Source organism: Pleurodeles waltl, chromosome 5 (genome assembly GCF_031143425.1).
Source record: "Pleurodeles waltl isolate 20211129_DDA chromosome 5, aPleWal1.hap1.20221129, whole genome shotgun sequence".
NCBI classification, from domain to species: domain Eukaryota; kingdom Metazoa; phylum Chordata; class Amphibia; order Caudata; family Salamandridae; genus Pleurodeles; species Pleurodeles waltl.
Genome location: NC_090444.1, coordinates 216,243,005 through 216,266,413, shown reverse-complemented (window position 1 = coordinate 216,266,413; position 23,409 = coordinate 216,243,005). Strand labels below are relative to the sequence as shown.

The 23,409-nt window shown below is 43.2% G+C and overlaps 1 long non-coding RNA gene across 1 annotated transcript in view; it reads left to right on the top strand.

Moving 5' to 3' along the window:
* The first annotated feature begins 12,876 nt into the window (after positions 1-12,876).
* LOC138297235 (uncharacterized) overlaps positions 12,877-23,409 on the top strand; it is a 92,246-nt gene continuing 81,713 nt past the window's right edge. Inside the window, exon 1 of the long non-coding RNA XR_011203954.1 lies at positions 12,877-12,976. This is a non-coding gene — a long non-coding RNA (uncharacterized lncRNA). The remainder of the gene's footprint in view (positions 12,977-23,409) is intronic.

The window sequence follows — 23,409 nt, the reverse complement described above, 5'->3', positions numbered from 1 at the left end:
ACTCTTCAACCATTGCTGGCATGGTTCCCCTACACTGTATGTTACTAAAGCCGCAAGTTCGGATGACACATAGCGAGAGTCTGGTCTACTTGTTCTAAAAACACCCGTGGAGTTTATAAAACGTTTATGACACCCATTGGTATCTTTTGGCCACAATAACCACCTGCCAGGAAGTGACATTCTGGACCCATTCGTCAAGCTGATCTTCAGTTGCATTTATATACTTTTGCCATTTGTATACTTTTGCAGGGGCAGGAATACCGGGCGCATTCAATTCCTTAATCTATGCTAAGCCTAAACAACTTGTCTGTTGTACAGTTTCATTTAAAAATATCATTTGAACAGATATCAGGCATGCTCTAAATAAAGCTTCCTTCCCCCTTATTGCCAATTTCTTGTTCCCCACAAACCTTTTAAGTCAATTGACTTCAACCAATATTCATAGCCTTCTATAGCCAACCGGGAAACAAAGGAATATGAATAAATGATTTTCGTATCTGTCAATAATATATGAAAATTTTCCATCAATGGCAATTTGAAATAAAATGACTCAGCATTTTTAACACTGTGCCCAGAAAAATATGCAAAATTTTCAGAATATGTTTTAGAACTCCCTTGTGGTGGAGTTGGACAATGTTCCCAGTGTGTGTAATTAAAAATAGTCTTTAGGGTACTCGCTCTGTGAATGAAATGGTGTCCATAATAAATATAGCAAAATATGTCACAATAATTCTCTTTGGATTGATAAGCATCCTCACTTTCAAATACAGTAAAATACTACAATTCAGTCATCATAGAATCAACTGTTTTTACATCCCAGTCGTCAGATACAACTCCAGGTATTATTACATGGTTCATAGAAAATTTAAATACATATGGTATTTGAATGACCTCTGTGGCGCCATATATATCAAATGTGACTTTATCCCAAACAATCCCATCAGGAATTGGCATAGCGGAAATGTTCACGAAAGACAAGTCTGGGGTTTTGGGATCTCATCCGCCAGTTCAACTGTTGATCTTTCAGGAAGAAAATTGCCATGTATTAATAGAAAGTATGTTATGACAAAGCCAATCCAAAGGAGGAAAAGCTAATACAGTCAAGGAAAGCCACAGATAGATCCATGGGAAAATGAAGTAATTTGTTTTAAGCCAGTTAACAACTTACGTGCGTTTGGCAGTTCAGATGTAGAAGAGGCAAATGAGTCTGAAAAAGTGTTGTTGATGTCAGCAAAGTATCCAGAAGCAGTTCTTACAAAAGCTGGATCCGTATTTGTAGGAGGAAAACTAATAGGAGTCTACCGCAGTGGTTCACAGTAAATGACGCCAACCGTCTGCGTAGAAGTTGTGTCAAATCGATCAGTAATCTCTTTATCATTTGTTGCAACAGATGTCAGTGGAACTAATGCAAGATCATTTCCCACCCTCCACAAGCTCGGAGAGGTGTCAGCGTTGCTGCTCAAAACTTGTAGAGGGATGTCTTGACCAGTAGTGAGAGGGATTCAGGAACTACTGGCTGCTCCTCTTGGTCTGCTGTGCAGGATCACCCACATGGTGTAACTTGACATTGTCGATAGATACAAAGCGGTTTTCTTTAGCACCAGCCAACTGTGGTAGAATGAGAGTTCTGGTACCGTGTATTCCCAAGACTGGCACCGGTGCACGATAAGAAGGACCAAACTCCTTTTTCACAGCAACTTTTTCACATACTAGATCCCCAACTTTTGGAATCCAGCCGGTCGATGTTATTGGTACATCCTTAATTCCTGCAGAGGCAGTACTGGCACAAGCGTTGTCATCACACAACTATTGTAATTCCTGCAAGGCAGTGACACATCCATTTATGTCAAAAGGTGTTTCTTCCGCCTCCACGCCAGGACCATCAAGATCTGGAACATACATTTGAGTTCCAAACAGGCACTCCTATGAAGTACAACCCCGCCAGGGACCTTCTAGTCAGATTGTTATGTGCTCTCTGGACTCCATACAGGTGATTAAGCCAACTACGACCCATACCTAATACTCTGGCTGTTAAGGACTGCTTTAAATCATGGTTTCGTCGCTCCACTACACTATTTCCCTCGGATGAAATGGAGGCGAGTAATGGAGTTGGGCCCCTAACAAAGCCATGGCATCCCTGAATGCCCTTGAGGCAAAAGCAGGGTTCTGGTCTGAGTGGAAAGCCGCAACTGCACGTGTGTCGATAAAGACTTGCAAATCTTAAATAACAGTCTGAGCGCCAGCCGAGAGTTCTGGCCACACCCACAGAAATCTGGAGCAAGAGTCGACAGCGACTAAGATGTATTTGTATGAACTGTCCGGTGTTAGGGGACCAAAATGGTCCAAGTACACACACTGTAAATGTTTGTTGGAAATTAGGAGGGATGTCTGCGGTGGGCGTTTGACAGTGGAACCCTTAATTTTTTGGCAGACATCACAACAAAGGTTATACTGATTGGTCTGTTTGTATAGACCTGGCCACCAATAACGTGCTTGCAATGATGATATTGTAGCTGCCACACTAGCATGGGCAGATGCAACCTCCTCATGCGCTGCTTTAATCAACTCTGGTCTTATGTCTTTATTGGGAATTACTCGAACCCCCACATCTGGTATTTTCACTTGTGCACCAAGGAAGTCTCCCATTCGTAGGAACATTTAGAAGGAAATGCTTTTGGATAGGGCGTGCCTTCAGCCGTAGCTTTCACAGCAGCCCATATGTCATCATCCAGTTTCGTTCCAGAACGAGTTACTGCAGCAACAGAAGACGTAGCTACTGCTGATTTGGCTGCTTCAGCCAGTGTATTTCCAGCAACATGTATTCCAACACACTGGTGTCCAAGTGTATGTACAACATGGACATTTGGTAGCATTTCCTTCCAATCCGCTACTTTCCCCCACAGAAGTCTGTGTTTGATGGTGTTGCCTTTAGAATCTCTGAACCCATTGTGGCGCCAGTAATGCAGGTATTAATTGAAGGACTGGACACAATAGTACGAATCACAGACAATCAGTGTTAGCTGTGCAGGATCCGTATGTTCTAGTGCCATCACTAGAGCCTTTAGCTCTGCTAGTTGTGCTGTGCAATCCCCTTGGATTTGCGTGAATGTATGCATGTATGCATGAGTGTATGTATGTCAAAGTAGTGTTTTTATAATAAACAGCTGATGTTCCATTATAGGATCCCTACGTAAGAGTGTGTGTGTTTCCATAAACACTAGAGACAAAGCGTTACCACGTTTGCCAGCAACCTATCTTACTGTAGCCTTGAGAAAAGCACAGAGTGAAAGAAATGTCTAGGTTAAAGTGCACAGCGGCAGGCCTAGTTTGCTAAAATAACGTGTATGAAACTATAACTAAAATAGATACATGGATACACAACAGCAGCAGTATGGGGAATCAAATTAAGATTTCACACAGAGGTGTCAACTGGGGGTGCACAAACTTTGCTAGGAAGAAAAAACATGAGGCACCACAATGTTGTTGTAAATATCCCCAATATGACCCTATAGCAATGGTCACGTGATGCACACCCAGACCAATTCACATTGTCAGCACAACTTCTGATACACATGATTGCATCCATCCAACCAACTCCTACAACCACTAAAGACCAGTGATTCCTAAACACCATTAGGACATTGAGCCAGCCCCATTATGAGTACAACCAAATATAGGCAGTGTCAAACTACTGACAGAGATTAAGATAATAAGAGACCCAGTGCAAAAGAAGTACCCCATTCTTATTGACAGTAATTAAAGAACTGTTGTGACCGAATGTGGTCGCAGGCACACTTGCATGGGGGTGTTCTTTGCCAACTACTGGCCAATAGCAAAGCAATGCAGACAAACATCAATAGACAGTAAAATTACTCCTGACCGGTAACTAAATAAAGGTTTAATGTCTTTGACACAGATAGTGGTTGCTTTTCTTGAGCTTGCTGCAAAGATCAGTCCCTAGTCCATGTTATGTCCTTCTTTTGGTTTGAAAAATGGGTTTTGGTGTTGTCCCCTCATGAAAAGTAGTAGAAAATATACTGCCTCTCACTTCTGCTGTGATCTGTATGTCAGTCACACAAATGGGACAACCTAGTATATCCTTGTGGGCTTGGCTACTAAAATTCAAACAGGTAAGAGTGCCAACAAGGGATATTTTTGGCATTTGTGGTTATACATTGATGCTTGCTGCTAGCATCTGAATTTAATTCAAAATCAATATCATGAATTAATAATCGTAACTGCAGTTCTATCTACTAAAGCATCTGTATTTAGATCAAAATTCAAAACCAAACAATGAATACAGAAAAGATAACACACAAACAATAGATGGTGGGGGTTATCTAACCAAGATGTTTCGAGTACATTGACAGTGTCAGATTCAGTTGTAGTCCACTCGTAATCACATATGTTAACATAATCAGTACTAACTTTCTGGCATATTAGAAACTGTATGTTAGATAAACATAACAGAAAACAAATAAATGTTCCGAGATGTTCTACAGAAAGATGGGTGATGCGTCAACATTGCTGTTTCAAAGCATTTTCATCCTCAGGACAAAGATGTTTAAAATGAAAACAAAGACAGCCCCCTAAAAAAATGAAAATACAGTGTAAGATTGAATCAACATTGATTACACCTGCAGTCTCTAATAAAAACACAGGGAGCCAAAAGGAATAGGATAATACCGACAAAAGGTATGTCCACTACCGTGATTGTGGAAGAGATGGAGATGTTATCCTCTGTGAGATAACAAATAGTATCCAGGACATGCACCAAGAGCATCACTGCAATTGTACAATCAAATGTGAATGCCATCAATTAATTGTGCAGTGATTTTTTTTTAAAGAGCACTTACTGTGCTAGCCTAGGATTTTCAGAACAAAAGTGACTTAAGTTATCTGAGTCATGTTATTGTACAATGAAAAACTCCTGGTCCTGTCTGTAAACAAACAAGACCGCAAATGTGACTATTGTTAAAATAATAAAAACGACGTTGAATAAAATACCTAGGTTAAAGTGCACAGCGGCAGGCCTAGTTTGCTAAAATAACGTGTATGAAACTATAACTAAAATAGATACATGGATACACAACAGCAGCAGTATGGGGAATCAAATTACGATTTCACACAGAGGTGTCAACTGGGGGTGCACAAACTTTGCTAGGAAGAAAAAACATGAGGCACCACAATGTTGTTGTAAATATCCCCAATATGACCCTATAACAATGGTCACGTGGCGCATACCCAGACCAATTCACATTGTCAGCACAACTTCTGATACACATGATTGCATCCATCCAACCAACTCCTACAACCACTAAAGACCAGTGATTCCTAAACACCATTAGGACATTGAGCCAGCCCCATTATGAGTGCAACCAAATATAGGCAGTGTCAAACTACTGACAGAGATTAAGATAATAAGAGACCCAGTGCAAAAGAAGTACCCCATTCTTATTGACAGTAATTAAAGAACTGTTGTGACCGAATGTGGTCGCAGGCGCACTTGCATGGGGGTGTTCTTTGCCAACTACTGGCCAATAGCAAAGCAATGCAGACAAACATCAATAGACAGCAAAATTACTCCTGACCGGGAACTAAATAAAGGTTTAATGTCTTTGACACAGATAGTGGTTGCTTTTCTTGAGCTTGCTGCAAAGATCAGTCCCTAGTCCATGTTATGTCCTTCTTTTGGTTTGAAAAATGGGTTTTGGTGTTGTCCCCTCATGAAAAGTAGAAGAAAATATACTGCCTCTCACTTCTGCTGTGATCTGTATGTCAGTCACACAAATGGGACAACCTAGTATATCCTTGTGGGCTTGGCTACTAAAATTCAAACAGGTAAGAGTGCCAACAAGGGATATTTTTGGTATTTGTGGTTATACATTGATGCTTGCTGCTAGCATCTGAATTTAATTCAAAATCAATATCATGAATTAATAATCGTAACTGCAGTTCTATCTACTAAAGCATCTGTATTTAGATCAAAATTCAAAACCAAACAATGAATACAGAAAAGATAACACACAAACAATAGATGGTGGGGGTTATCTAACCAAGATGTTTCGAGTACATTGACAGTGTCAGATTCAGTTGTAGTCCACTCTTAATCACATATGTTAACATAATCAGTACTAACTTTCTGGTATATTAGAAACTGTATGTTAGATAAACATAACAGAAAACAAATAAATGTTCCGAGATGTTCTACAGAAAGATGGGTGATGCGTCAACATTGCTGTTTCAAAGCATTTTCATCCTCAGGACAAAGATGTTTAAAATGAAAACAAAGACAGCCACCTAAAAATATGAAAATACAGTGTAAGATTGAATCAACATTGATTACACCTGCAGTCTCTAATAAAAACACAGGGAGCCAAAAGGAATAGGATAATACCGACAAAAGGTATGTCCACTACCGTGATTGTGGAAGAGATGGAGATGTTATCCTCTGTGAGATAACAAATAGTATCCAGGACATGCACCAAGAGCATCACTGCAATTGTACAATCAAATGTGAATGCCATCAATTAATTGTGCAGTGATTTTTTTTTTAAAGAGCACTTACTGTGCTAGCCTAGGATTTTCAGAACAAAAGTGACTTAAGTTATCTGAGTCATGTTATTGTACAATAAAAAACTCCTGGTCCTGTCTGTAAACAAACAAATGAACAGAAGGACCATATTCTACAACAGTGGTTCCCAACCTGTGGTCCGGGGGCCCCTGGGGGTCCGCGAAGCCTCCCCAGGGGGTCCGCGACTGCTTAGAAAATTGAACAATATTAAAAGATTAGGTCCCCAGCTTTCTGTAATGATTTAGTGGGGGGTCCCCGGACTCCAATAATGAGTCAATGGGGGTCCCTGGGTTCCAGTAATCATAAAGTGGGGGTCCACAGAAGTCAAAAGGTTGGGAACCACTGTTCTACAAGGACAACTCTGAATCCCTACTTAGCGAAGTGGAAGGGTCAGGATGTTCAATACTTACATGGTTTTGACTGAAACCTATAATAATTAGAGTTGACCTCGGCGTGGGTTTTTTTGATGATTCAAGAGGTGAATAGTCAACAGTCGCTTGGTAAAAATAGCGCCCAAGTACATGAACTGGCTAAAATGAAAAACATAAATATGTTTCAGATCCTTTGACTATTGGAATTCCCAAATTAGGGAGTAAACAATCTAAGGGTGCAGCATATTCGCCTGAGAACGGGTTGTGCGAAAAACCATAAAGCGGCTGTTGCTCTTCAATTATAATAACTAAGAATCTATATTGACTAGGATAAGGGGTAATGGTGCAAATGAATGTCAAAATTCACTAGTATGGAGCCAATGTATTATTTTATACAGTTAAGAAAAGTGAGCAAGTTTAAATAACAAAGGAGTCCATTATGTGACCCAATAGCAGCTGTGTACTAAGTGTGAAACCATAATCCCCCTTATGGGAGGGTGAAGCAGAACAAGTCATTGGAGTTTGACATCTTGAAAAATGGATGTCCAAACGCTCACGGTTCTGGAGAAATGCTCCTTCAGTGAAATGATTCTGGCAGGCCTCTAGAAGGACAATCTCACCCAAATATTGCAACTGGAAAGAAGACACATGGCTCTTTGTGTGCTACAGGAGAATTGCACTGGATGAATGAACACATCCTCGTAGCACTCAAAATTCCAAACAACAAAGTCAGAATAAATAACACATTGTATATCCAAAGATCTTTAACAGCAAAAGCCGGCTCAGGGGCAAAAGAGATGACTGTGATATCGAATAGAGAAGATAGTTCAATACAGGTGAGTACCAACATCTTCAGAGGTGTACAGGACATCCAGAAACTCTACACTGAGAATGAAAAACGACAACTGTCACTAAATTAATTGACAGATAATATGTTTGAGCCAACCCAAAAGGCTGTGTTACATGTGTCTCAAGAGAGAGAGAAGTAGCCAATAATGTTATCATTCAAGCATGGATCTTTTGGGTCAGAACAAAAACATATAAGGCAATAGTATCAATAAAGCATTTGAACAAATGTTCTATTGGCCTTCAAAACCCATCAGTTTGCCAAACAACAGAAGTGCTTTGGAAATAGCAAATGTATGTTTCTTGTAGTGCATTTCTGTGCTGTAGCACTGTGTCTTTTTAACTTGGTAATGATTATTAGAAGGAGCTGGAATGGAAAAGCCAGGAAAAGCAAAATGAAAATGAAAAATGTATTATTGGGGAAACAATAGCATATTAGGATGCTAATTCTAGGGTACAAAACATAAAAAATCGGCCCATGTGGATGGAGTTAGAAAATGGACTCCAGAGTGACTAAAGGTAATACATGAAGGTGCCCTAGAACTAAGCACTCCCCTACCAAATCTTGGCCAATGAATCACTTCAGTACACAGTCAGCTGGAGCACGTGCCTGGTTGAATGGACAGCAACAACAGCAACAATTTCTTGAACAGTGAAAGACAAAACGGATACAATTGTGGAACTCTTAGAATAAACTCTGGCAACTTTTGTAAATTTGTTGTATTTCCTAATAAAGTTGCAGTTTTGCCTCCACATAATCTGGAAAGAGAGATACACTTATAAGGAGGTTGGGGGAGGGTGGTAAGGGGTTGTTCTTCATATAAATATAAAGCTGTTGTTTGTGCAGAGATGGAGGGAGCATTAACATTTGCCATACAGAAAGTGCCAATCACATTAAACCTGGTCTGGACACTTTGAAACAATGAGAGTATTCGTCTTCATTGGGGGAGGGGGCACCGTTTGCAGTGTTGTACAGAACTTCAAGGTGCTGACTGATAGTGCAGTGGGACCTTTGCAGCAGCTGAGCCCCTTCTTCCTCACACTGCTGGATTCAGATTTTGGGCACATTCCACCCCCACCCAGGGAATCATGATGAAGTCTCACCAGAGACTAGGATTGACACCTCCTTTAGTTCCACCAGTGTTAGCCTTTCATTTGATAACCCTTTTGCCAAATTTAGGGCGGAATAACCAGCACTTAATTTTGATACAAAAGGATGATGGACGGAGTGCTGACAATGCAAACACTCACCCCCAGACACAGATCTGGGTTTAATCCATCGTTCTTTTGCTCACCATGCCACCCCAGTTTGGACCCAGTCATATGCAAATCAGTCTTGACCCAGTTCCTCATGGGAACAGTCCAGCCCGAACTGCCAGGCCAGGTCCTCCCTGGACCGGAAACAAGCATCCTGGGACCGGTTTCAGGGTATCAGCCTTCTTCATCCAGGCTAGCTTGATTCCAGTGGCACAGTGAGCGAGGGACCCACGTCTGGGCATACCCTTCCCATTTAGGGCAACTTTAGCAACACAAAAGGATGACATTTAGGGCAACTTTAGCAACACAAAAGGATGATGGACGGAGTGCTGACAATGCAAACACTCACCCCCAGACACATATCTGGGTTTAATCCATCCCACGTCTGGGCATACCCTTCCCATTTAGGGCAACTTTAGCAACACAAAAGGATGACATTTAGGGCAACTTTAGCAACACAAAAGAATGATGAACGGAGTGCTGACATTGCAAACACTCACCCCCAGTCACAGATCTGGGTTTAATCCATCGTTCTTTTGCTCACCATGCCACCCCAGTTTGGACCCAGCCATATGCAAATCAGTCTTGACCCTGTTTCTCATGGGAACAGTCCAGCCCGAACTGCCATGTCAGGTCCTCCCTGGACCGGAAACAAGCATCCTGGGACCGGTTTCAGGGTATCACCCTTCTTCAGCCAGGCTAGCTTGATTCCAGTGGCACAGTGAGCGAGGGACCCGCGTCTGGGCATACCCTTCCCACTTAGGGCATTTTTAGCAACACAAAAGGATGATGGACGGAGTGCTGACAATGCAAACACTCATTCCCAGTCACAGATCTGGGTTTAATCCATTGTTCTTTTACTCACCATGCCACCCCAGTTTGGACCCAGCCATATGCAAATCAGTCTTGACCCTGTTCCTCATGAGAACAGTCCAGCCCGAACTGCCAGGCCAGGTCCTCCCTGGACCGGAAACAAGCATCCTGGGACCGGTTTCAGGGTATAAGCCTTCTTCAGCCAGGCTAGCTTGATTCCAGTGGCACAGTGAGCGAGGTACCCACGTCTGGGCATACCCTTCCCATTTAGGGCAACTTTAGCAACACAAAAGGATGACATTTAGGGCAACTTTAGCAACACAAAAGGATGATGGACGGAGTGCTGACAATGCAAACACTCACCCCCAGTCACAGATCTGGGTTTAATCCATCGTTCTTTTGCTCACCATGCCACCCCAGTTTGGACCCAGTCATATGCAAATCAGTCTTGACCCAGTTCCTCATGGGAACAGTCCAGCCCGAACTGCCAGGCCAGGTCCTCCCTGGACCGGAAACAAGCATCCTGGGACCGGTTTCAGGGTATCAGCCTTCTTCATCCAGGCTAGCTTGATTCCAGTGGCACAGTGAGCGAGGGACCCACGTCTGGGCATACCCTTCCCATTTAGGGCAACTTTAGCAACACAAAAGGATGACATTTAGGGCAACTTTAGCAACACAAAAGGATGATGGACGGAGTGCTGACAATGCAAACACTCACCCCCAGACACATATCTGGGTTTAATCCATCCCACGTCTGGGCATACCCTTCCCATTTAGGGCAACTTTAGCAACACAAAAGGATGACATTTAGGGCAACTTTAGCAACACAAAAGAATGATGAACGGAGTGCTGACATTGCAAACACTCACCCCCAGTCACAGATCTGGGTTTAATCCATCGTTCTTTTGCTCACCATGCCACCCCAGTTTGGACCCAGCCATATGCAAATCAGTCTTGACCCTGTTTCTCATGGGAACAGTCCAGCCCGAACTGCCATGTCAGGTCCTCCCTGGACCGGAAACAAGCATCCTGGGACCGGTTTCAGGGTATCACCCTTCTTCAGCCAGGCTAGCTTGATTCCAGTGGCACAGTGAGCGAGGGACCCGCGTCTGGGCATACCCTTCCCACTTAGGGCATTTTTAGCAACACAAAAGGATGATGGACGGAGTGCTGACAATGCAAACACTCATTCCCAGTCACAGATCTGGGTTTAATCCATTGTTCTTTTACTCACCATGCCACCCCAGTTTGGACCCAGCCATATGCAAATCAGTCTTGACCCTGTTCCTCATGAGAACAGTCCAGCCCGAACTGCCAGGCCAGGTCCTCCCTGGACCGGAAACAAGCATCCTGGGACCGGTTTCAGGGTATAAGCCTTCTTCAGCCAGGCTAGCTTGATTCCAGTGGCACAGTGAGCGAGGTACCCACGTCTGGGCATACCCTTCCCATTTAGGGCAACTTTAGCAACACAAAAGGATGACATTTAGGGCAACTTTAGCAACACAAAAGGATGATGGACGGAGTGCTGACAATGCAAACACTCACCCCCAGTCACAGATCTGGGTTTAATCCATCGTTCTTTTGCTCACCATGCCATCCCAGTTTGGACCCAGCCATATGCAAATCAGTCTTGACCCTGTTCCTCGTGGGAACAGTCCAGCCCGAACTGCAAAGCCAGGTCCTCCCTGGACCGGAAACATGCATCCTGGGACCGGTTTCAGGGTATCTCCCTTCTTCAGCCAGGCTAGCTTGATTCCACTCACCTTACACCGCTTGTTTCCCCTTTATGCATCCCCACTCCTAGTCCTCATAAATTAATAAATTTTGAGAGTGGGTTCACATTGTGAGCTTTTTGAGACCGCGTTGTTTTTAAAGTGCGTGGCATTGAAGGTGCAAGCTTTATCACCCGCTTCAGATCCAATGGGACTGCAGCAGAGGTAGGTAGAGGAAGAAAGAAGAAAAGGGTAGGGAGGATTTTTGGGATGCAGCAAGGTCATGTAGTGACTGGGGGAGGTGGGCACACCTCAATTAGTAAGTAAGTGATTGAGGACGGGTAATCAGAGTGATGAGGATTATCGAGACACAGCCTGCACATTTCACTGTAGATGCCTTCATTAAAATCCATTATCACCTCATATCACCTCCTAGTTACACTGTTTACATATTGAGGAGCAACAACAGTGATGATTAAGCCTAGACTAAAAGTAATGACGATTATCAGTATGTAATCTGGTCAAGGCTAGGAGTAATTAAATAATTATGATTCAAATAATTAAGTAATTATGATTGCTGGTGGGAAAGACGAACTTTATAGAATACTTATATTTAATTTCATTATGCAACAGTTTGATAAAATAGTCTATGGGCAGTGCTCAATTTGAGCCAGGGGTTTCCAGTTCTCAGCACCCGCACTTAATTGTCAACACCGGCACTTATGACAGTCTGCCACACGGTGGCGCTGTTTGTCTAATTTAGAGACAAGCACGACAATAGCTGTTTATTAATTTAACACACATTAAAAATTACTCAATACCTGACACCAATGCCATTCTGCTAGATGTGGGGACTGGATTAGTCGGAATTGTCACGCTTGTAGGAGTTTGATGGTAAGTAGTTGTGTTGTTACTGTAATTGGCAGCGCTTATAGCGGCAATGGACTCTGAAAGTGGAAGTGGCCTCCTGACAAGGGCCCTGGCAGTTTTTTTTCACAAATTAAGCACGGACTATACAGATCACTTGTGTTGATATAAAATGCTAATGGAAAGAGGGAATGTGTGCCTGTTGCTGCCCTGTCATTGTGGCTGGAATTTCACATCGAACAGTGAACTGGAAAATGTTGGTCCTCAACATGAAGGCTCCCCTGGCTATCCCAGCAAAAGGTCACTTGTTCTGAGAGCGCTCGTTCCCAGGAACCAGATCAAGATGCTTCAGTCTAAAAACAGCGCTGTCCCTATATAGACAAAGTGCTGTGAAACAGCTCCTTCTCCGCGTGTCTCAAGAAGACCCGCTGGAAGGACACACAGCGAGTGAGGGCTTGAGAATGGGAAACAGAGAGCAACATTACAGTGACGTGTAGACCCATATTTGTATGTGGAGGTGAAATTACTGTATTAAGGTATGTGACACGTTCCACGTTCTATCTATAGCCGCCATATCGGCATAATGCACTTTTCAATAAAAATAAAAAAAATGCCTTTTTGTTTAAAATGAGAAGTGCAGCACACCCCTACCAGCTGTGATCACAGAATAAATGTTCGGTGGTGGGAGGTATAATAAAAATAGACACAGCAGTCCTTTAATGAGGAGACAAGTTTGTTGAACTCATTAAAGGATATACTTTCCGAGTTTGTGTTTGGAGGAACAGCAGTCTTTTTCTTGCTGTCTGGCAAGGAGACAGCAAATGAACTCACTCACTTTAAACGTGTGCATTGAGGTCTAGCATGTGTTGTATTGTATTATATAGCATGTGTGCAGCGCTCATGCCTACTCGGGGCGTTGCGGCGTTTATCCTTGTGGCATCACGCTGCACGCGTGGGTGTGTGGTTGGGAGCGTGATGGCTTTTCTTTGAGCCTAGGTGGGAAGTATTTACATGTCCTGGCAAGGACCTCTGACGGGCAGTAATCATGGTATATGAGACGTCCACCTGATGTGCCTGAGAGGAAGTTGCGCCATTTTGTCTTGGGCAAAAATGACACCCCCAACCGTTTGACCCTATCTCCCCAGTGCGGTGACGTAACCTCAGCCCCCATTCCCCCCTCCCCCCCAAAGTAACTTGAGGGGTCCCTCCTCCCTGGACCGAGTCAGGAGCCTGCCTCCTGTGCACAGTACTGTGCTAAAGGGGGGGTGGGAGAGCTGTAGCTCACCAAAACCCCCGCACTACGGCGTATGTTGGGGGAGGGGGGGCGGGGGCGGTGGGCTGCAGAGGCCTTTGTTACGCCACTGATGCAACAGTGACGCACGCAGGTCTTGCCTGCGCTGCTTTGGCCAGTCTTATAATAGTATCAGGTTTTAGAGACCACGGTGACCTTATTGAAAAGCACCCAGGCCACGGCTTTTATGACATTTCTATCGTATCCTAGTTTCTTCAGATTTACGATCTGTTGGCGGTTTGTTCATAACAGGGCCTGATACTCTGCCAGGGTAAAGAAATATGCCCGCCGGTGTTCTAACAGAACTCCCGGGCGGAGGCGCCAGTCGTGTCTTCCCTAGCAGCAAGTCCTCGAGACCCGGCGCTGGCTCGGGTGCAGCGCGCGCTTAAAGCAGGGGTCGGAAGTTTGCATTATTTTTGTAATTTCATTTGGAGGCCCGGAGGCTGGGCCTAGGCAGGCACAGCTAAAGCTGATCTGCATAGTTCGATGACGTTTTTACGTCTTTTTCTGTGTGTGCAGAAGGTGCAGCGCTTGATCTATTAAAAAAGAAGAATATAAAAAAAGAAACAAAAAATACCTTGATTCCCCCTCTTAACTCTTTCTTCTACTGTCCTACGCGTCCTGTTTCTTTACCTCACTCTTGCACGTTATTTCCAATTCTTCTTTCTTTTATTCCTTTGTTAACATTTTCCTTTCTTGTCCTCATCCTTTGTTAATTTTGTGTCTTTCTTTCGCTTGGGCTTGCTCAATGTCAGATCATTAGAAAAAGGTCCTAATCATAAAAAGTGAGGGGCTGAAGCTCAGCACAAATTAAACACCGCGGGGGCTATTCCCCAAGGTAAAGTTACATGTAAATAAATATACATATCTAAGTTTACTCTTTCGCTCTGTAGTAAAATTACGTCCTAAGGCTATTCATCATTTACAAGTTTAAATGTACTACGAAGTGTTGCTTACATGTCTCCGCCACCTGATCATTTCATGAGTGTAAAGCTGCTACCTACGCGTAGACGGAGATCACCACTGGGGCCGGTATCCCATTATGGCAGTGGTCTCCAAACTTCTTAATGCTCCGCCCCCCCCAGTGGAAAAATAAAAAACATTGTGCCCCCCTCAGAATTTTTCACAATTATTTTATAAGGAAGGCACTGTTTAAAAATGTCTAGACCTATATAAACATTGCAGTTAAGTACTGTTACCTTTTTAAAAATGCAATAACATGCTTTTGCTTAAAACAAAGGCCTGTTATCTGTATAATGCTGCTTTTGGCCATAGTCTGGAGTCCCCCTTGGTATTACTTGAGGCCCCCCCTAAGGGGGGCCCGCCCCCCCAGTTTGAAGACCTCCACCTTATGGTAAAGCATAGGGAAAAAATCAAAGTTTACTAACAATCGAATACAATTGGTAAAAGTATTTTTAAGATAAATATTAATGTAAATTAATTTAAAATATGTATTTTGAATGTAGATCTGTGTTTAAAAATTATAAATACTTCCGAAAAAAATAAACAGTAATTTTCAGTCCTGCGTTGCAGCATGCTTGAGTGAATTTATCTAGAGGGTTCAAGTAAATGTTTGCAGAGAGATATGAATGAAATAATCCAATTTAGCACCCAAAGACAAGAACCATAAATAGATTCTCCCAAAGAGGAGTTATTTCGATGTATTTATTTTCCTTCTTAGCCTCTTGCACTCTATTCTGTCTGGTACTTCCATCACCTCTAGACATGACAAATGCTGGCAGTGGCATAACACAAAATGATGCCTCCCTGCAAAATATGTTAGGGGTCTCCCATAGCTCACAGACATTCATAGATGTTGGGCTGAATGGGGACCCCTGAATGGTGGAGCCCCCGCGTCACAGGCCCTGCATTACACCCCTGAAGACTGGCTGCAAAAGAGTAATAATAGGAGGAGGGGTGACATTTGAGACATTTTTTCACTCTGACTGAGGATGGGTGTACTTCACTGTACAGTATTGAGAACATACCTAGTTGTATATAGCTAACCAATGGTTGACCCAATATGTGCTTATTTCACCCGTTCTATCCCAGCATCTGATCTGGTTTGCCAACATTGCAGTTCCACCTGCCACACAGCATCTCAGTTTTGAGCACATTACCTTTTCACTATTTGTAAACGTATGGAAAAAACTTTAGGAAATATTGTTTGAATAAAAGGCGAATAATCAGCTTCTTAAAAAATGTTCACTATGTGCATAAAGTAACAGAATCACACAAGTACAAATATGTAGTTATTTTAAAGCAATGCCAACATGCTTCATGTGCGGAAACCGAAAATCGATGTAACTGCTAATATGTGGGGAAAGTACAAACCAACTTAGGCCCTCATTACGAACAGCCTGGCCCCGGAGGCGGCAATTAGCACTTCTGCAAAAATCCACTTCCACAAGGGTGGGAATTTACCATCTGTATACTCATTGCCTTTTTCTGAATTCATCTCTGCAAAGAAGGGCATAGCGGATGTTGATGCTTATCATTATTCTCTTAAATCTCAAAATATGCAATAAGGATCACAGCGGATAAATTCCCCAAACCTCGGTGCAGTTTTTTATCATATACAATAGTTATCGCATCAGACAGGCCTATTCTTCGCCAGGCTCTATGTAGGAATTCAAAAGCAACATAAACTCCGGTTCTCATATCCCTTGTGAAACTCTGGCAACATTTTCATCTCACTCAACACCTTGAGTACTAGGTCTTATGTAAAGCGATTCTATTACAAATATAATAATATAAAGAACAAGTGCTTAGTTTTTTAAATCATTCTTTCTCTCACCCATGAAAGTTTGATGCTTTTGTGCCCGGCAAGTACTTTTGAATTTACAAAAGTACCAAAAGGCCTACTTAAATCTACTAACAGACATCGGTAAACTGATACAAATCTATGGAGTAGCTTGTTGGACAGTCTTTTTAAAAGTTTAAAAGGCAGGTCCATGTATCTTGGAACTCTAAAGATGCTCTCTCCTGTATCCTTGTTAGAGAGACAGTGGATGCAGCAAATGAGTAAAAGTAAACCTACACATGCACATTAAAAACCTGCTGTACCATACAATCTATACACATGTCTATGCAAGTGTCTGTGCAGAGTTTCATCAGGTGAATAAATGAAATATTTGACTCCAAGAGCCGGAAAAATTCCCATTAAGGCTAGAAGTATGCCGTAATTGTGATGCCACTTCTAGTGACATTGTTGCAAACGTCTTCCTCTAATTAGTCATTTTCACTCATTCTTAGGTCCAAGTGTACCAGACAGCTTGTCTCACTGGTTGCTAAAGACTTCTTGGGGACATTCTGAAAGCTGACCTAGGAATGTATTCTGCCAATTGCCTACCATTGGCTTTGTGGGTTGTAACTCAAATTTGCTTGCTTTCTATCTGCTGGCTTCATTTGTTTTAGGCTGTCCAGCATGTCTTTGTCCCTCCTGACAAGCATAGCCTGTTCACCATCTCTCTGACTCGCTCTTTGTATTATTTCACCAGTGCTCACTTTCTGTAATCAGGCCTTTACATTTTGTTCTTATCTTGTCACATTTGCTGTGCATTCAAAGACAAAGGTAAAATGTCTGTCTCTGTCTTCTGAGGAAGCATGGTGTTTACTTTTCCTTCACTGACAGAATTATATGACAATCTCAGGGTAAAATGAAAGGCTTTTTTCTAGCACACAATAACATTTAAGTGTCTGTAAATGAACTGTGCAATTATTTCAGAATATTTCAGAATTCGGAAAGCACCACTGAAACGTATTTTTTGTAATTCTGAAGTGTGGTAGAAACAAATATTGTAATCTGATCATAACAAATCAATACACTAGGCAATGCTATTTTCATACATTATTGTTTGTGTGCTGGATAGTTTTATCAGTAAAACTGTATGTTTGTGCAAATATAATGGTCATTTCAATGGACAATGTGTTGTGTGTAGTTGCAGTGTGCTACCACACCACACATACTTCACTCTGAGACACTCCACTATGCCCTTCCACTCTACAGCAATCTAAACAACTCCATGGGCCAGATGTATCAAAGGGTTTTACCCATTCTGTGTCTATGGGAAAATGTGTTCGTACATATGGCCCCATGTTTCAGCAATCCACTCAATGCCACTCCACTCCACTCTACTCCATTCCATTCCACAACACTCTACGCCACTCTATGACACTCCACTCTATTCCACTCTACAACACTCCACTCTTCAATATTCAGTTCCACTCTAGAACACTCTATGCCACTTTAAGCCACTCTATTGTACCACACCACTTTTCTCCAATTTATGACACTCCACTCTATGACACTTTACTCCACTCTTCGCTACTCCACTCCACGCTACTCCACTCCGCTCCAGGCCACTCCACACTATGATATTTTACTGCACTTTAGGACACTTTACTCCACGCCATGCTATGCCACTCTACTACACTCCACTAAACACCTCTCCATTCTATATCACTCCACTCTATAGCACTCCACCCTATGACACTCCATTTTGACACCCTACTCCACTCTATGCTCCACTCTGACATTGTAGCCCCCTCCACTCTATGAAACTCCACTCCATTCTACGCCACTCCCACTCTACACCACTCCATGCCACTCCACAACTATACTCCACTCTGCAACACTCCACTCTATGACACTCCACTCTACAACATTCCATGCCACTCCATGCTCCACCACTCTATGCCACTTTATTCCACTTTACGCCACTCCATTCTATGACACTTTACTCTGCTCTATGCTACATCACCCCACTCTACTCTATGACAATTTAGTCCACGCTGCGTCCATACACTTTATGCCCCTTTTCTCTAAACTCAACATCCCTCCACTCTACGACTCTCTAAGACACTCCAGGACACGCCAAGACCCTCTACGACACTTCACTTTACAACACTTTACTTCACTCTGCTCCACTCTATGTCACTTCACTCTATGTCACTCCACGCTACAACACTCTATGCCACTTCATGCTCCACCACACTATACCACTTTACTCCACTCTACACCACTCCACTCTATAACACTTTACTCCACTCTACGCTACATCACCCCACTCTACTCTATCGCACTTTACTTCACTCTACGCTCCTGCACTCTGTGCCCCTCCACGCTATGACCCTCCACTCTACACCCCTCCACTCTACAACTCTCTAAGTGACTCTAGGACACTCTAGGACCCTCTACAACACTTTACTTTACTTCACTCTGAGCTACTTTACTTCACTGTAGACTACACTCTACAACATTCCACTCTGGGAAACTCCACTCCATGACACTCCACTCTATCCCACTCTATGACACTCCACTCTGAAACACTACACTTCACTCTAGGACACTCTCCTTCACTCTACTTTACTCAAATATACAGAACTATACTCCATGACACTCTATGCCCCCTCACTCTACGACATTCCACTCCACTCTACTTCACTTTGCACCTATCTTCAACACTATTCTCCACTCTATGGCAATCTACTCCACTCTACACCACCCTACTATACACCACAATTTCTACTCCAATTTACACCACTGTATGCCACTCCACTCTACGCAAGTGCATCCACTCTTCATCTCTCTACTCCACTCTACTCCACTCTATGCCACTCTACTCTACTTCCCTGTATACCACATTACGCCACCGTACTCCACCCTACTCTACATCACTCTACTCTATGACACTCCACTGTATGATACTCCACTCAATGCCACTCCATCCTATGTCCATCCACTCTACGACCCCCTGCTCTATGACCGCTCTATGACCCTTCATTCAACTACACTGTACTCCATCCTACAACACTCTGCTCCACTATATGCCACTACACTGCACTCCACTATCTCTATGCCACTCCACTCTACAACACTCTACTCCACTCTACTGCACTCTATGCCCCTCCACTTCACTCTACATCCCTCCACTCTACGAAATTCTACACTCCTCTATCCACTCTACAACTCTCTACCTCACTCTACACCACTCTAAGCAACTCCCTCTATGCCACTCCATGACACGTTACTCCATCCTACTCCACTCGACTCTACTCTATGGCATGCTAGGCCACTCTACTGCTTTACTTCTACCTGCACCACACTCCTCTATGACACTCTATGCCACTCCACTCAACAACACGCAATGCCACACCAATCTACAACATTCTACACCACTCCACTCTATGACACTTTACTCCACTCTACACCCCTCCACTGTACGCCCCTCTAAACCACTGTACACCCCTCCACTCTTTGCCACTCTACACAACTCTACAGCGCTCCTCTGTATACCACTCTAATACATTCTACTCCATTTTACTCTACACCACTCCACTCTACTCCACGACACTCCACTCACACTACACCCTATGATACTTAACTCTATGTCACTCCACTAAACTCTGTGCTACCCTGATCTACACCACTCCACTACACTCTATGCCATTCTACCCTACAACACTACTCCACTCTATGTCACTCCACTCTACAACACTCCACACCACTCTCCTCTATGCCACTAACGTTTAGCCACGCTGAACAGCAGCCACGCTAGCGTACAACATGGCTAAACACATTTGCAAAGGAAATAGCTCTTGCATAGACGAGACGTATTGGTTTTGCCAATTATTTTTAAGGACTGGTCCCTGTACTTCAGTAAGTCACATGTTATTTACCCAAGGACTATTGGGAGGGGGTTGAATAGAGATCTGGGGGATTAAGAGTTAATGTTTATATTTTCGATGCATGTGTGCCCGGGTAGCATGCTGGATCCTAAAATGCGGGCAAAGGGTTTCTCTCGCTGATTTTTCAATCTACCTCTCTGCTGTCTGGAGAGTGTGTGCGGGCGAGACTGGTGGGTTTAGACCAAGAATTCAACAAATGGCTAGAAATGTGAGTCTCAGTCGTTAGTAGAGATATGCTGCTCTGTATCTGGCAAACTATTTCCAAAATACAATGTCGATTTGTCTACTTACCTTGGCGTCTTGTAACCATTCTACTGTTTCGAATATGAAGAGTGTATATTTTTTTCTAAACAAGTAATCTGTTCATGGCTTGATAAATGAGGTTAAATGTTACTTTTCTTCACCCCGTGTAGCAATAGCTTAGAAAAGCGTCGTTCTCTGGAGCAAAGCAGACTTTACGCGAGAGTTGCTCGAGTTTATAGGGCGTGTAGAACAGAATGCACTGCACATTTTTATGAAAAGCAAAAAGCCCCCTCTTGCTCTATAGTAGATTTAACATCTACTCGTTAAATCAGGACTTTTCGAATTGCATTTTGGAACATTCTTCCCCTCCCCTTGATTCCTGGCAGACCTTACTTCAAAAGAAGTGCTCAGAACCAGTGCTGATGCCCTGCAGTGCCTGCGCCCTATAAGGTTAATAATGTCAATAATAGGGCATTAATGCCCGCGTGACAGAGGACTGGACAATGCAACGAGTAATGGTTTTCTTCTCAGTCAGACTTGCCACCTCTTTATTTATTATCAGGAACAACTCTTCTTCTTAATCAAATTTTATTTTCCTTCTCAGTAATTTCATTTTCTCTATAAAGCATGATTAGTAAACTTAGTTAGTGCACAGTCAGATGCCCACTGCTAAGCCCCCTCAGGCATTTTCACTTATTTATATAACATAACATACTTAGGTAACATGAGGGTCCTCTGAGATCTGCAGGTAATAGGGAGCCACCCCAGATCGAGAGGTTAGCGAGACATCATGGCCCATATTTATACTTTGTGACGCAAAACTGCGCCCACGCAGTTTTGCGTAAAAAAAATTAGCGCCGGCTAACGACATTCTGAAGCGCCATGCGGGCGCCATATTTATTGAATGACGTTAGCCGGCGTTAGCCGCCGGCGCCGTCTGGTGTGCGTTAAAAAAAACGACATACACCAGGCAGCGCCGGCGTAGGGGGATATGGAGCTTGGGCGTCAAGAAATGGGGCAAGTCAGGTTGAGGAAATTTTTTCGCCTCAACCCGATTTGCGCCATTTTTTTTCACTCCCAACCCCCATAGAAATGACTCCTGTCTTAGCAAAGACAGGAGTCATGCCCCCTTGCCCAATGGCCATGCCCAGGGGACTTCTGTCCCCTGGGCATGGTCATTGGGCATAGTGGCATGTAGGGGGGCACAAATCAGGCCCCCCTATGCCACAATTTCTTTTTTTTAAAAACACTTACCTGAACTTACCTTAATGTCCCTGGGATGGGTCCCTCCAGCCTTGGGTGTCCTCCTGGGGTGGGCATGGATGACAGGGGGTGTCCCTGGGGGTATGGGGGGGCACCTCTGGGCTCCTTCAGAGCCCACAGGTCCCTTAACGCCTGCCTTTTGCAGGCGCTAAAAAACGGCGCAAAAGCGGCCGTACGTCATTTTTTTTGACCCGCCCACTCCCGGGCGTGATTTTTGCCCGGGAGTATAAATCCCACGCACATGCCTCGGAGTCGATTTTTTAGACGGGAACGCCTACCTTGCATATAATTAACGCAAAGTAGGTGTCCACGCTAAAAAATGACGCTAACTCCATGGACTTTGGCGCTAGACGCGTCTAACGCCAAAGTATATATATGGAGTTAGTTTTGCGTCGAAATTGCGTAAAAAAAAACGACGCAATTTCGGCGCAAACGGAGTATAAATATGCCCCCATGTGTTTTTGCGTTGGTGCCCATCATTCACCTACTCGACATTCAACTGGGACCTGATGCCCGCCTCTCTATTAACACTGCTGATGGTTTTTATTGCATTATGCAACTATGTAACAATGGTTTCCTTCTGTTTTACACAATGACAGCATGTTTTTCATTCATGTATTCGTACATGGTATGGTGTATCAATTAAACCTGATGTTTTCCTATATAGATATCCAAAGACTATAAGTGTTCTTCACATACTTTGGGCCTGATTTAGATAGCGGCGGATGGGTTACTCTGTCACAACGGTGATGCATATCCTGTCTGCTCAAATCTAAATCCCATTGTATACAATGGGATTTAGATTTCGGCAGACGGGATATCCATCACCGTTGTGACAGAGTAACCCATCCACCAATATCTGAATCAGGTCTTAAATCAGAAATCACAGGGAAACTCCCATAGTTGTTGTTCAGAAAAATAATGCAAATAGTTTACCGTCCATTCTGTGAGACGGAGAGGCACACGTGTTTGCATGGAGGTCGTGCATTTCTCCTCCTCAGACACTGGCTGATAACATGCTGGTCTCTCTCACAGACAGGGCTGTGCTTTGCGAGGCATTGACAATCTGCCCTTGCCAAACAGATATGCATCTCTTCCAATGCCAGACTTTCAGGTGCAAATTTGAATTAGCAGAGACACAGTAGGAAGTGGAATTGTCACAATTAACGTTATCCTCTTTCATATTATTTACATTATGTTTATTTATTATTTCCACTCTGAGTGATAGCTGTAATTTTGCATATGTTCTGTACTAGATTAGCTTCTAATAAAATCCTCCAATAGTGCTAGCAAAGGCATGTAATGGTTTTCTTCTCAGTCAGACTTGCCACCTCTTTATTTATTATCAGGAACAACTCTTCTTCTTAATCAAATTTTATTTTCCTTCTCAGTAATTTCATTTTCTCTATAAAGCATGATTAGTAAACTTAGTTAGTGCACAGTCAGATGCCCACTGCTAAGCCCCCTCAGGCATTTTCACTT